Source organism: Gopherus evgoodei, chromosome 6 (assembly GCF_007399415.2).
Source record: "Gopherus evgoodei ecotype Sinaloan lineage chromosome 6, rGopEvg1_v1.p, whole genome shotgun sequence".
NCBI classification, from domain to species: Eukaryota; Metazoa; Chordata; order Testudines; family Testudinidae; genus Gopherus; species Gopherus evgoodei.
Window position 1 is genome coordinate 118,345,636 of NC_044327.1, and position 14,385 is coordinate 118,360,020.

Sequence of the window (14,385 nt, forward strand, 5' to 3'; positions counted from 1 at the left end):
GATCAGTGGGTTACATGCTTCCTGTGGACTTCAGGAAGCTCATCTGCGAGCCCCACAACTGTTCAGATCTCTGGCAAGCAACGACCTCCTTATGTGACTGCCATCCTTGCTGACACCAGGAATGAAACATGGGACCTCCAGAGATAAATGTGTGACTTGCTACAGCTTGAGCTAAAGGGCTAGCCTCTCAAGCCAAGAGCTGTAATGCATTGCAGTTGGTTTCAGGTATTTCTCCAAGTTAGGGTTGAGTTCATCTTGAAAGATTGATGGTGTGATTCTCCTCTCACTGACACTGGTGTAGCTCCATTGACTCTGCTAGAGTTAGTTTTGATTCACACCACTGTAAGATTGAGGAGAATCAGGTTATTAGTGTTGACTGGAGTGCAATCCAGAAACTGGGCTCAAGGCTACTCACTAGTAAATAGCAGTGTGAGGGTGCTAGAGTTTAGTTCTCCCACTCCCGCAAAAGAGCAATCTTAATATATTAGCATATCTAAACTTAGATATCCAGAGAAAGCTGCTAGTGCACTAAACCCACTGTGTTACTTGTCCTCATGGAACAAAATCAATGCAAAGAAGGTTCTCTTTTTTCCTTCCTCTTTCTTAACTTCCTCTTTCGTCGCTGACCCAAGACATTGCTACAACTGTCTACTAGGAGGGCAATATATTAGCTTCATCAGAAGCTTGTGTTGCAAGTCACTGCAGCAAGCTGCCCTGAAATCGCTACATCCAGTTATAAACACCCATGATAGAATCCGTTCTTAAGCTTTATGATTTGACTGCCATTCACTGTTCCCAGAGAGTCAGGGAGTCTGAGAATTCTAGCACAGACATTATTCCCAATGCATTACAGATTTACCTGAGTAAAAGATCACAAGTATCACAACTTAGACTGGAATGATATACTGTAACTCAGATTAGAGATGTTCTAAAACAGGGGTGGGCAAACTTTTTGGCCCGACGACCACACTGGGGTTGCAAAACTGTATGGAGGGCCGGGTAGGGAAGGCTGTGCCTCCCCCAACAGCCTGGTCCCTGCCCTCTATCAGCCCCATCCCACTTCCCACCCCCTGACTGCTCCCCTCAGAACCCCCTACCCATCCAACCCCCCTCCCGCTCCTTGTCCCCTAACCACTCCCTCCCAGGACTCCCCACCCCAACTGCTTTCCGGGACCCCACCCCCTATCCAACCATCCTGCTCCCAGTCTCCTGACTACCCTCCTGACCCCTATCTATACTCCCGCCCCCTGACAGGCCCCCTGGGATCCCACACCTATCCAACCCTTCCTGTTCCCTGTCTCCTGACCCCTATCCACACCCCTGGCCCCTGACAAGCCCCCCGGGACTTCCATACTTATCCAAACCCCCCACCCATTCCCTGTCCCCTGCCTGCTCCCCCAAACCTCCACCCCTTATCTAGCCCCCCGGCTCCAGCCCCCTTACCATGCCACTCAGAGCAGCATGTTTGGTAGCCAAACCGCCTAGCCTGAGCCAAACACACTGCCCTGCAGGAGCGTGCAACCCCTCTGCCCATGCGACGGCATGGCTGTGGGGAGGGGGGCAGCAGAGGAGGGACCGAGGGCTTGCCTCCACAGTCGGGGGATCAGGGGCTGGGCAGGACAGTCCCACAGGCCATAGTTTGTCCACCTCTGCTCTAAGAGATTACAATCAAGATTTGGGGCATGTTCAGCCAGGAGATGTACAAATTACACCAGAAGACCCTGCAAAGTTTACATTCTTTTGTTAATTTTATATTAGAGATCACCTCAAATTGCTCTTATTTTTTTTTAAAACAATATCCAGATATCTGATTGCAAATAGGGATGTGTGAAACAAACTTAGTTAAAATAAGAACACACACATGCTCAATGCTCAAACTAAATGTAATCCAAACTTTTTCTGAGGTTCAAAAAATTCCAATTTTCTTTCTTTCCCACTTTTACATGAGTCTGCCCTTCCAGATGTTTAGCAAAATTAGAATGGAATGGCTGAAATACTGGGAGAAAAACTTGAGACTGGTTATGGGCATGTTCACAACATACACATAGAGAAATTAAATAAGGTGTACATGCTCTTCCTGGAAGATTGCAACATAACATTATTTTATTTCCTAGAATTCAGAACACACATCCCCGAAACAGAGAGAAATGAAACAGGCTGCTCTTGAGGGCAGCAAGGCACAACTCACTCCAGCTTGCTTTAAGCCAGTTCTTTCCTGACCAATTTTACTTGCAGACTTTGCCAAGGAGCCTTCTAGCCTGCAAGCAGGACCAGAGAGCCCCCTCTGATCTGAAAGTTATAGCTTGCAATTCTAACAAAGTCCTCAATATAACAGAATCATCATCTGGGATGAAAAGCCAGACAAAGGTTTTCCAAGGGATTCAGGTTGCACTCAATCAAGCACATCAGAAAAGTTTTATGTTCTTAATCCATGTACAGCTCAGCAAAGGGTTGCCATATTGTCTCCTAATCACACAGTTTCTTTACATTAAAAAAAGATTCTCAAAATGCTGCCAGCACAGAAAAGTGTTAGTTCAATGAGTTAACTGAATCTCTGATCCATCTGAATTTTGCCAACTACAATTTGCCTCCTCAATCACCATACAAAACCTGACAGTTTCCCATGCACACTTTGATATTGAGATATCCCTGTTAATTATGATTTTTATGCCTGTTCAAGCAGTTGCGACATTTTACACTCACTTGCTTTCCCACTGACTATGGAAAGAGCTTTGCTATTTGTTCTGCTGTAATATGTTCCACCTTAAAACTTTACATTGTTTTCTGAGTTATCCCCTGTGTTGGCTTTAATGTAATAGAGGCAGAAAAGTATTCTGGAAAATGCGAGCTATGTTCTAATCCATGTTTCATTTGAGGGCAGATGGGAATGAAATGTAAATATCACAATCAATTAAAGCAGAAGAATAGAGTGTTTTTTTAGATAGCTCTAACTCATTTACAAGACTAAGCTTGGTGCTGAATTTCTCTTTCTGGGGATTGATTTACATTGGAAGAAGGATCCATTTGCTAGCATAATGGAGACGGGTACAGAAGGAGTGATATATAGGGTTTGAGAATATATTTACATTTAGATGGTGTGATAAGCTTTAGTTACAGTTACAGTTTTTCTGTGAATTGTGCAAGCAGAGGAAGCAGTCAGTAGTCATTTTCTTATACAAACTCTGCATTCAGCCTTGCTTTTTCTTTTCTCAGCTATTTGTGCATTACACTTTTCCTGTGCTATTTCATGTTTCCATCAAGTCTTTGTGACAAATATGTTGTATGTTCATGGCACAAAGCTCGCCACTCTTCTAAAACATTATTCTAAGACGACCCTCGTGGTTTACAGAATGTCTGGACATACTTCCTAACCAGAGGCAACACGATCAAATACAATGACATATATATATAAATTGTCATCCATAGATCTCACAGTATGTTACAATGAAGAGCAATTATCATCATTCCTAATTTACATATGGAAAAATGGAAGCATAGCAAATCAGTTACTTGTCCAAGAACATGCAGTAGCTCAGTGACAAAGCTGGGTATAAAACGCAGGACCTATCCACTGGACCACACTGTCTAGCTTTGGGATGTGTGTGTTTTCATTGGAAAAGTCCCCAGAATTGAAACTGGGTGCTCCAGGGATTAATGAGGCCACCCAGGCTAGGTTACCTGATCACATGTGATCAATGAGCTAGCTGTACGAGTAGAAAGTGGAAAAAGATCTAACTGTTGTGAGATGAAAGAAGAGACTCAAGTGAAGCAGGAAATGTCATGAGTGAGGTCAAAAAATAGTACAGCTGCCAGTAGCCATAAAGAGACAGATAAGTCATAGATTTGTATTAAGAGACCAGGGGAACCAGAAGAGATGGTATAATCCTGACCTTTGATTTTGTGCACCTCATATGCACACCTGAGACCCTTCTTACCTACCTACCGTTAACTGCCATCTGAAATACTACTTCAGAGGACTCTTCAAAGCTAAAACTGCTTAACTTGTAAATCAACTTTCCTACACAGTTTTGAGATTATCTGAAACCTCAGCATACTACAGACTGAAGTAAAGTGAAGTGGAAGAATTGAAAACCCTTATTGCAAATATTTCTGGAAGAGAATCCCATCTCATTCTCTTTTCAGATTAACAAACTTGCTGTTAATGTCAGTGAGGATTAATTGGGTAGGATTTTGATTTGAGGGTTTAATTGTCTGGGGTTAACAACGGAATTTTCAAGTTAATTAATTTAGAAAAGTTATTAATGTTAATTATTAAGAACTACAGTTACCTTTTCTGAAATAATCATAGTTGATGAAATAAAATCCATTGACGTGATTGCAATTCACCAGCTGTAAATTGTTAACGTTTAGATACTACTTTGGGAAAATTTTGGTCTACCAAATGTGTGGAGAACCCAAGAGCTATATATATACTCTTCCATTTGTTTAATGGAATAAAGGCATATCTAGATAGTAATTTAGTTGTATTATAACTCTGTTTTATTCAGAGAATTGAATACGGACATACTATTAGAATAACCACTGTTCATGGAAACAAATATCGTAAACTATCATATTCTTTGCTACAACTAAAAAGAGGGGATGGTCTGTAACTTGGGGATTAGAGGTAGGTAAGAGATTGGTTAATGAGCCATGTGGTTAATAATAATCAGATTTCACAAATATCCTTGTCTTATTGGCTGTAATAACAATGCGAAGGTTGGTAAATATCCTATAACATAACTTAGTGCTGGAATTTTACCACTTGGAGGCAACAGTTACAAAATTATGTTGCATAATTTCTCACAAACTGCTATGAAAAAACTTCAGTCGTATGACTCACAAAGTGTACTACAATCCAATTAATATGCAAAAAATGCTTAGCAGTGCTGCAATGTGGGAAAAAAGGAGGCTGGGACAAGTCATTAGTGGATGTCAACATACCTACATGTGAACAAATCTGATCTCTTATAAAGAAAACTATCATACCAACTGTGACAGGGCGGGGCTTTGCTCCTGTCTCTCTTCAAGTAATAAGTAGCTCAGAATGCTTCTGGCCAAACACCTTGTGGCTTATTTCATCATGTTCTCCCTATCACCTATACAAACTCGTGAAGCTTTGTATTTATGATATCATACAATCCTGAGCTCTCTCAGCCAAGGAGTGGGGAGACAGAAGGTATCTGCCCCCTGAGAGAGTTCTCCTGGTTCTGACTCAGAAAAACCTGCCAGTCTCTCTCTTCCTCGTGAGCAATTACTTCCTGTGCCTTTTCTGTCTCTTGGGTGATGGGATAATTAGCCTTTTGGGCCTTCCTCAGCCCTTCCCAATCCATCAGTTTCTTTATAATCAGGACTTCTCCAGAGCAACTATTTGTGGCTGCAGTGAGCAGAATGCTGCACCAGTTGCTGTTTCCCAGTTCTCTGTCATACCAACGCTTCGGTCACGGAAAAGGGACTTTGAACAAGAAATGTCACTTGAAGGAGTATTCGAGTTATTCACCTCTAAATCCATTTTGTCTGGCACATATAAACTATAGTAATGATTTTACCAACCTCTGAATGGATTGTATGCTAGTTAGACAAATAGCCATGAATAAAGTCAACTAAGAACGCATGTATAGGAGCATTAAGGCTAAGCTTTTCAAAAACATCTGCTGATTTTTAGTTCCACAATGAGGATCTGATCCAATACACACTGATGGATGTGGAAAGGCTGCCAGTGAGAAGTTGGATGAGGTCCTTAATGAGTATCCAGCACAAGACACCTGAGTCATTTTGGACTGGGCATCCAAAATCAGTAGACACTTTTTTGAATATGTTGCTCTAAAAGTATTACTTTGGGCATGATTCTCAGCCTGGAACATATATTGTGCTGCCTGCAGATTTGTTGCAATGAATGCCCTGGCTGCTTCTATCTAGTTATCCCCAGTATTTGTTCATGGAGAGTTTCACTGAGATTTTCATAACATCTGAGTTTGGAAGAGAACACACAATGATCCCATCAGGTACTTGGACACATGATATGATCTTAGTTAGTGTCTTGTCCTCAATTGCACTGGCAGTGGGACTCTCTTTGCTTGTAAAAATCATCACGGTGAAGGTGCTTGGTGGAAAATGAAGTGGTATCTTATGCTGCAAGGCGGGATAGTGGTTAATTTCTTAAATGCCCCTTAGAAGCATAATCTACTATTCCACATGCATCATAAATTTCAGCAGGAAGTCCCTCCTCCATGCCATGTGAACTCCTTTGGAGAGATCATATGCTCACAGCCCTGGTAGGAGAGAGGATTAGGAGGACCACAGAGCCAGCATGTGGCCAGATATCAATGATACATGGGTCCCAGTGCCATTGCCTGTGGATTTCTGGCATTGCATGGAGAGTGAGGTCTTCACCACTGCCTGTTCTAAGCTGTCCTCAGCTAATAAGGGGAACCCGCAGAGGATTTTTTATATTAAAATCTCCCCTTTGTGGTCTTTAAAGGGGAAGAGAATAATGGCTCTTACATACAAATCCTGCTTCACCGCAGCAGGTCTCCTGGACATAAAACTACTGCACTATATCTGAAAGCCCTGCTCCATTGGAGTTCTCTTGGCAGTAGTCATTTGGCCAAAGTAGTCTCCACAGAGTAGTTCCAGAGCGATTCCAGCACCTTACCCCATACCATTTCTGCCCTGTATATTTTTCCCGCTCAGCATAGTCACTCAAGCCAGGCATTGTTTAAGGATTTGGCCTTGACTGAGCACTAGTGTACTACCTTTCCCTGATGCTATGGTCCCCTCAAATCTCTTGTGACTCTTGTAAGCATTTTAAGTTTCCTATGAAATGTTTATGAAGTAAAATCCCACCCTTCCATCCAGTTAATCTGTGATCATCAACCCACCAAACCAAGATGGGTGTTTCTAATTGAGTCCCCATCCATTGCAAATGAATGTGATGAGATTTTGTTCTGAGTGCAATAATAGATCTCTGCTAAACCCGTGTTTTATTTTTAATTATTTTTACCTTCACTATGTGGCAGGCAAAGGCATGAAAAGCAACTGCACATTATTTATATGCTCCTGGCTCTTTGAATTACATTGTACAGAGACAAGAAGATGACAATTAATTCCTCTCTCCCTGATTTTAGTTCCTCCCATGTATTTCACATTCCTCTTACAGAGTTTCTCTTATTTGCAAAAAAATTAGATTTTGAATTATGATGATGCCTCTGCCATGACACACTCCTAATTCTAAGCTAGATTAAAGGGAGGCATGCAGTAACTGACTGATGCATATGCTAGATGATGAGAATGTTACGATCCAGCAGAGGTGTAGCGAGCGCCCTCCGTACCCTCCGACCGGAGGGGGCCCCACAAGGAAGGGGGCCCCTAAAAGTGCCAAAAAAAATGTAAGGTATAACTAGGTAAGTGACATTTATTGACGCTATTGCACAATCCATGTCGGTTTTACTGACAAAACTGTGAAGTCATTATGATACATCATAATGCTATTGGCTACATCAGTTGTCTGTCGGTCAGTTTCGAATTTTAGTTGGACCCATTCAAAGAATGTGTATTTGCGTTTATAATGGCGGTCGGTGGATAAATGTTATTAATTTAGTTGTTTAGTTTTTTATCGTTTCTGCATTGTAAGGGGCCCCGGACATATGTTTGGAGGGGGCCACGTTCTTTGTTGCTACGGCCCTGCGATCCAGCATGCTGTCCTAAATTCAAAATGCGAGTATCTGCAGACCTCAGGCTAAAAGACCAGATTAAAGACTAGATCCTGCAAACACATAAGATTAGTGGGTACTTTACACATGCTTATGTACATAAGTCCACTTCTGTGATTAAGTGTTTGAAGAATCAGGCCATAAAACATCAAATGTATATGGGAATAAGTCTATTTTATCAGAAGTCTTTCTACTAATTTACATCTATATAGCGAGGTGGTCACCCCGCTCTTGCCCTGTAGGGCTTAAAGCAGCCTTGAGAGAGGGCTGAGGCTGGGGGAAAGCTAGGCTGACTGGGAAAAAGCAGCCACAGGTGGGGCCATGCCCCAATCAGGTCACAGCTGGCCCTATAAGAGGGCTGAGGGCCAGAGACTAAGACACACTCTCACTAGCTCCCTAGAGAGAAGGACCTGGCTGCCTGGGAAGCTGTGCCGAGGAAGGGCAGAGGGAGCTGGGAGCTCCAGCCTAGCAAAGCCCCAGGCTGCAGGCCTAGTTAAAGGCCTACATAAGGGTACTAGGGCTGCAGAGGGGCAGCCCAGATATAGACAAGGGCAGCAGGTCCAACCCCACCTTGCCGATGATGAGTGGTTTACCGGCTGCCATCTGCCCCAGTGAGCAAGGGCTAAATGGAGACAGGCAGTAGCTATTGAGACAAGGTGGAGATAGGGGTTTGGGGGTTCCCCTGGGAGGGGAGACCCAGGCAGAGGGGGTACTGCAGTGGGCAGAACCCCTGGGTAAAGGGCACCCCGGGGTCCAGGAGGGACACAGGGGCCAGCAGCAGGTGAGAGAGACATCAGCTGGGAGAGGGTGCTCCGGAGCTGGAAAAGAGCTAAATACCTGGACAATCAGCAGGAGGCGCTGCGCCGGTAAGTCATCGCCCTGCCACAATCTAATTTTTCTATGCTAACAATTTACATAAGAATGGTCATACTGGGTCAGACCAATGGTCCATCCAGCCCAGTATCCTGTTTTACAACAGTGGCCAGTGCCAGATGCTCAAGAGGGAAGGAATCAGAACAGGGCAATCACTGAGTGATCCATCTCCTGTTGTCCAATCCCAGCATCTTAGGGACATCCAGAGCATGAGGTTGCATTCCTAACCATCTTGGCTAATAACCTTTGGTGGACCTATCCTCCATGAACTTATCTACTTCTTTTTTAAACCCAATATTCTTGGCTTTCACAATATTCCATGACAATGTGTTCCACAGGGTGACTATGCATTGTGTGAAGAAGTACTTCCTTTTGTTTGTTTTAAGCCTTCTGCCCATTACATTTGTAGACAAGACAAACTTTTTCAAACCTCCCCAAAATAAACTCTCTGCATACTATTTAGGCATCTGTGCATGGAAAAAGGCAATCAATCTCAAAAGGGCAACTTCTCCTAAAGTTTCCACAAACCCTAGTTATATGGAATATGGTTTTTTCTGGCATCCTAAATTCACTCTGTGTTTTCAATTGGATATCATACTCTTCTTCAGTGCTCATTCTAAACTGTTGATTAGGATTTCTGTACACTGTAAATCAGCTTCCATGAGACTTGATTTTTCTATTGCTGTTAAAGAGCTTGGAGATGCTCAGATGGAAGGCATCAAAGTAGGGCAAGTTTTGCTATCATTATGTATCCGGAAGGATTCATTTGAAATTGGAGATCCATGCTGTATCATCTTAATAAGAGAAGGGATAAAAGTAAAACATTCTAGTGAGTCTATCCGTGAGTATGGGTTTTACAAAGTGTCAGTTCCAAATCATTATCCTCATCATTTTCAAAGGGATTCAGCCTTCTCATTAGCACAAGAACATTATCATTGCAATCAAGATAGTAATTTAGTTCAGGGAATATAGTTTAAATTGATAATGCATATTTAGTTCCCTTTTTATAAGAGGATCAAAGGTTTGTAAATGAGAATATGTGAAGAACAGGCAAGGAATGGCATTCCTTACACCATATAGGTAGATAATCATGATGTATCTGATATGATGCTATGAACTACAACTGTGTGAAATATTCTCATTGGAAATTGGATTCAGCTGGAGGTTCTCAAACTTCAGCCTATGTTCTTGGGAAGTTTAGGAATACAGACTGAGATTGTTCATACCGCTGCACCCTGTGAGCCCTGGCCAGGCTGCCTCTCCTTCACAGCCATTGTCTCCACTGTCACAAGTCCAGGAAATTCCCCATCCCACACCAAATCCATAGCCTTCTGCAGGACATTCCTCTTGGGGAAGCCGCCCATCCAAGTGATACTGCAAGGGGCCAGATCTCTTCCAATCCTGAGAACCAAACTGTGGGGCTCACATGGTAGACCTACTGTGGACTCAATAGTTTCAATAACCCTTATGCTAATGTTTTCCCAAACAATATTAGCAAGCTGTTTTGTTCAATTTTGATAATCATCCAAAAGAGCAGATGTTTATTGACACTCCAGGTGTCGGGTAATGATATGTATGAGATTCCACTGGTTTCAATTGTAGCAATCTCCTTCTAGTCATGGGAAAAAGTTAGGTCCATATAAGTCAGGAGTAATTCAGCTTTTGATACCATTCATCAGCTTTTGATACCATTGGCCATGTTGTTAATTAGACTGTGGATGTTGGCATGGATGGATGCGATAGCATTTGAGTGAGCCTGTTCCTTCCTTTCAGAGGTGCACCTGATACATATACAAGCAAAGGGCTCCATTGTGGTGAGCTCCTCAGGTTTTTGCTGATTGTGTATGTCAGACCAATGGGAGGGCAGGGGAAAATGAGATTGTTTGGGCCTAGAACCTTCATTGTGTAGTTCCATACTACTCTATGTCTTGTTAGCCGTCAGAGAAGAATGGCATAGTATCTCTGTTTCATTTCCTGGCAGATCTAGGGGCTTCAATGATCGCGAGTTGGCTCAGTTCAGACATAGTAGGGTAGACAGTGCTGATAGTTTGGGATTCGTCGCAGGGCTAGAGCATAGCTGGGATTTTGTCAACCTTTATGAGTGAGTGTGTGTCACAGAGCAGGGCTTCTCCCCAGCTCCAAACACTCGCTGCCATACCCAGTTTCCTTCCTCTTAACACAGGCATGTAAATAAACAGAAATCAGTCTTTAAACTCACACCTTTCCCTCAGGCTTCAGGGCCACCCCTCTCCTGGGGCTCTGCTACCCTACTCCTGGCAGCTTTCCTATTTGAATCAGCTCTGCTTCCTTCCTAGCACAGCAGATCCAAAGCTGGCTCCTTGAGCACATAGCCCCTTGCTTCAGAAACCCACCACAGTAGTTAGCTCCACTCTGTCATGGCTTTCCTTGCCCAGGCACAGCCTGTCCCCATCACTCTCTTCTACTCCCCATTTCCTGCCCCCTGGCAGGCCTGTATAGGCCCAGTGTAGCCCTGCCCCCTTTAATTGGCTAGATTGGGCTCACCTGCTCTGACACAGGGGTGCTGGGACCATTTCTACTCAGAAGGGCCAGCTACCCTGTGACAGGAGGATTACATGCCATACATGCCTATGTGATTATCAATGAAGGGGCAAGTCTGAGTTTTTGATTATTCTTGGTCATCTATACCAGGGGTTCTCACCCTTTTTCTTTTGGAGGCCACCCCCACATGCTATAAAAACTCCACAGCCTAGTGGGGGGCTTCTGCTGGGGTGTGGAAAATCCAGGCCTCTGGGCTCCAGCTGCCCAGGGAATCTGAGTGACCCTGCTTGGCGGACCCCTTGAATTGGTTCACAGTCCCCCAGTGGGCCCCCAGATGAAAACTGCTGATCTATCCCTTTTGGTATGATGATTATGAGCACTTCTCTCTGATATGGACCTTGCCATAGTCATTATGCATGTGACCCACTCCTGCATCATACCTGGAGTTACTTGAAGGCCACTGAAAACCTACAGCTAGTACAGAAGACAGTAACCTCCTTGCTTATGTCAAGATCTCTTTCCCTCTTTGTCTAGCCCTATCTCTAACTACAATATATAATATATCCTTAGATACATACTGGCACATATATAATGTGTGTGAGTGCAGAGAGAGAGCTGTTCAGAACACTTTCAACATAATGTGCTGTTCTGGTAAAATAAAAACAATGTATTCCCTGGAAATGTACCATTTTTTGGACAAAATTTTCATCAGTCAGAGGTGAGAGACTGACTCTCTCGATAGCTGGGTGGACAGGGTATTGGCCTAGGAAATCCCTGCATCTCCCACATCCCAGACTAGTGCCCAAATTCCCAAGATGCAATTTTGTTTTGGTGAAAATGTTAGAAAGTTTTGTTTTCATTCCAACGTGGAACAAAAACAAGTTCTGAAACCGTGAAAGTTGCCATGAAACGGAACTGTGATCCTTCAATCAGTGCGCGATTCCTTTCTCTCTCTCCCCTCCCTCCAGCATGGACATAATTCTTTCTCTCAGAGGTATGTCTAAACTGCAGTTGAGTGGTATGATTGCCTCATGTGTTAGGCACACCTGAGCCAGCTCCCTAAAAGTAGTCGCATAGCCAGGGTGGCGCAGGTGGAAGATTAGGCTAGCTGCCCATGTTCGTAACAAGAGGCCTGGAAGGGATTGTACTTGGGCAGCTAGCAAATGCCACCATCCATGCCACTTTAGTCACTCTGCTGTTTTTAGCCTGTGACCAGGCTTACTCAGGCTATCTCAGGTAAGTTCCTAAGCATGCTGCAGTCACACCTCCAAGCTGCAGTGTAGACATACCCAGAGAGACAGACATTTAGAAATCAAATGCATGGGAAATAATATAAAACCTTTTCAGTGAGAGCATTTATAAATAGTGGTGGACCACTATTACTATAAATTGCCATCAGCTGTTATCTAATGCTACATTACAATGGGATGCCTAGAGAATCATAAGCATGCCATGAATCAGTTCCTCATTGCTAATGTGATTGCACTGGATTTGAATTTGAAGTGATTGGGGGTAGGGTGCCCATATGTCCTGTTTTGGTCAGGGCAGTCCCGTTTTTAAACCTTGCCCCAGCCATCCTGACTTTTTTCCCCAAAAGGATGCGTTTGTCCTGTTTGCTCTTGCTGACTTGACCAGTTGGTAAAAGCAAACAGGACTGATGTTCACTTTTGTCAAAAAAGTGGAGTGCAGAGTAGAGGAGTTGAATGGGGATGCCAACCCTGCACAGGGGGAAGGCAGGGCTGGGGGGCGGAGCAGTTTTCCAACATGAGGGGCCCCTCGCAGGGTTCCAGTGACAGGGCAACAGCTTTGCGTGGGGGTTGGGGGCAGGGTTCCAGATAGGCAACAGCATGGGGGGGCCTCTGGTGAGCAGCTGGGGTTCTCCTGTTCTCTCTCTAGGAAATAGGGTCACCCTATCAGAGAGGAAAGGGAAAAAAGTAGCAAAGAAAGGGAACTTCGTGACTGTGATCCCAACTTACAAATTCTCTAGGTGTTGTTTGCATTCTAAACTACAGTTCATTATAATCATAACTTTCTGAAACAAATGTCTTGTGCCATAATGGGGACTACTGTGAGAAGATACAGCATTGAGAATGACAATGACAATGAGAATAGGATTTCTGGTGGTGTTTCATTTTGACACTTTGGCTCTTAAGACAATTTCAGTATTGCCAAACTGTAAACATTTAGGGACATGAGCAAGAAGCTCATGTGTATTGCAATGGACTGTATAAAAATGATCAACATCTGAAAGGTGGCTTGAAAAGAGCATTTTCAATTTAAGAAAGAAACAAAATAAACTATATCCTATTTTATATTTTTTAAAGAAATGAAAGGGAGATTTTCAAAGACATCTATAGAGTCTGTATACCCAATTCCCAGTAATGAGATGAAAATTGGGCATCTAAATCCCTGAGAGAGCTTTGGATATTTCTCCCATATGTAACATTATTTGAGATGGGTTCTCAATGCAAAACACTTAAACATAGGCCCCAGTCCCTCAAGATGAAGTGTGCAAGTGGACCTTCAGTTAAAATGGAGTCCCATTGACTGCAATGGGACTCCTACCAGGTCTTCCTGCAAAGATCATCAGACAGGATTGGGATTGTCATGGGTGTATGTACCTCATGCCCGTCCAGCAGCCAAGGGGTTAATGCAGGTACTGCTGTGCCAGAGCTAATGGGCAGCCTCACAACAGATGGGAGAATAAAGGAGCTGGAAAGCAAAGGTGGGGCAGCTGCCAGAGAAGCAAGCAGACTGGAGAAGGAAACTTTGGCCAGCAAGCAGTAGAGAAACCTCACAGAGACAACATCCTGAGAAGGGAAACTGGATTTACAGGCTGGAAATGGCTGCAGAAACTAGGAAAGGTAGAAAGGTGCTCAGAATACAGAAGGAGTTGGTAAGTCTGGCTTAAGAGCCCTGAGCTGGATCCCATTGGAGTGAGTGGGCCTGGGTTCCCCTAGCAACTCCTGAGAGATTTAAGGACCTGAGGGGGCTTCCAGACTCCTGAGCACCAGGAGCTGCTGACCTCATCTAGTAGCAGGGGCAAACCCCATACTTCAGTGGAACTCAGGCAAGGAGAACTGACCAACTCCCCTGCCAGATCAATTGAACTCTGTTGCAATGCTCCGTCTGGCCAAAGGTGCTGTTGCACTGGCACATCAGCTTACAGGAACCCTTAGTTGGGCTTAGATATGTAGTGAACAGATGTTTAGCCTTAGGGATAGAATAGGTATTTTTTCACTCAGCCTGTCCACAGTTGATTATTGTCCCAATTGAAATA